Below are 2,059 nucleotides of genomic sequence, written 5' to 3'. Positions count from 1 at the left end.
GGGGGGTGGGGGGGGGCGGGGGATGAAGCTCAGAGAGGGGTGAGGCACGGGGGCTGGCATGTTCTGGGAGTGTATGTGCCTGTTTCAAGTGTGCAGATAAACCATCCCTCAAGTGGTACTGGTAATCCTGTTGGTGCGACTATATCTACTTCCCCTTCTATTTGTAATTGTCCCAGCCATAGCCTCCTGTTTGAGGAAACAGTGCTGTATAGGTTTGCCCTAAACTCAGTCCGTCAATAGGCCAGGTGAGGCAGCGCAATGGAAAAAGCTGTGCCACTAAGGGTGCGAGTGGTAACCAGTGGAGCCGATCAGATTGGCGCTGGCTAGGGCTCGGACTATGAAAACACCTTGGTCAGGCGCATAAGGCAGGGTGCTGCACAGAGGGAAGCTGACGTACAACCGGAGGGACACCAGCAGGCCTGGGAGAGAGTTTCCCGGGGTCCGTCCCCAGCTCCTGGGGACGATCGCTCTCTTTACAATAAGCCCCCACCGTTATTGCTATGACTTTATGAGGGTATTCCAAGTCAGTCATCATCCTTGTTCCCAGACCTGCATAACCAGCTAAGGGAAGGTGAGCAGATTGTAACACTGGTAAAGCGGGACACCATTGATAAAGCTCATATCCTGGCGAAATAGCCACATGGCAGCCGAAAACCGTCTACCCTAGCTTGTCGTGCATTCTTTCCAAAAATCGGGACTTTTTAAAAACGCCGTGGGACATGGGAAACATTGTTAAAAATCAGGACTGCCAAAAGCGGGACGTCTGGTCACCTTAAGCTAAGGACCCTCTCTGGCTTCGAGAGGGAAGATCCAGGGTCAGAGAACAGCAGCTTTCTCCGCCGCCCTGTGTGAGGCCCCTGGTTGGGATGGTAAGTTCACTGGGGAGAGTAGTTCTGGATACCACGTAGTTCTTGACTCAGAGTAGAACTGCCCCTCTTGGGTTCCTAGACTATAAGTCTTTATAAGAGTAGTAAAGCCTCTTCTTTCTCCTGAGAGGCAGTTTTGAACTGCTGACTTTGTGGTTAGCAGCTTAATGTGTAACCACAATGCCCCCAGAGCTCCATTTATTCACCACTTAATAGATATATGCAAATTAAACCACAATGAGATGGCACGACGCCCTCATGAGACTGGCTCAAAACAAAATAAAACAAAAGCCCCTAACAACATCAAGTGCCGAAGAGGAGGCCGCTCATTACTAATTGGACTGTAAGGGGCAGTCACTCCAGGAAACAGTTTGGCAGTTTTTTATAAAGTTAACTGTAACTTATTCAGCAATCTGCCTGCTAGGTATTTACCCAAAAAGAAATGGAAAACTTATATTTAAGCATAAACCTATACACACATATTTATAGCTAACATAAAATCCATTTATACAATGGATCTATTGCTAAAAATTACCCATCAAATTTGGAAACAGTTTTGGTAAAGCAACAGGACAAACATAATTAATGTCACTAAACTATGTATGTAAAGATTGCTAAAATGACAACTGTTTTGTTACATATATATTTATCGCAGTAAAAAAAAATTGTCCCCAACTAGTGAATGGATAAAGCAATCATGGGCCATCCATACAATGGAGTGATAGCACGAAGGAGCCCTGGTGACACAGTGGTTAAGTGCTGACCTGGGGACTGAAAACCGGTGGGTGGGACCTGCCAGTCGCTCACCGGAGATCAAGAAGACAGGCGACTCCTGAAAGAGTGACATCCTCGGATAGTCCCGTGGGACAGCTCCACTCCGTCCTACAGGCGTGCTGTGCGTTGGCATCCAGTGATGGCAGGGTTTAGTGGGCGTGAATGATGGGTACGCACAATGGCCTGGACGAGCCCGCCTGCAGCATGCTGCGTGAAAGAAGCAGATGTAAAGGGCTGATGCTGCTGTATGATTGCATTTATATCCCCTTCTCCTGGAGGCAAACGGATGGGAAGGGAAACGGCAGTGCTGCCACGTCTGGGAGCAGGGGGTGGGGGGTTGACTATGAAGGGAACTCCTGAGGTGTTGGAATTGTTTTATATCTCGGTTGTGATGGGGCTACATGATGGTTTTGCCTTTG

Source organism: Echinops telfairi, unplaced genomic scaffold (assembly GCF_000313985.2).
Source record: "Echinops telfairi isolate 266 unplaced genomic scaffold, ASM31398v2 ScPeMD7_7475;HRSCAF=8513, whole genome shotgun sequence".
In the NCBI taxonomy this organism is placed as follows: domain Eukaryota; kingdom Metazoa; phylum Chordata; class Mammalia; order Afrosoricida; family Tenrecidae; genus Echinops; species Echinops telfairi.
Note: the sequence above shows the minus strand (reverse complement) of the source record.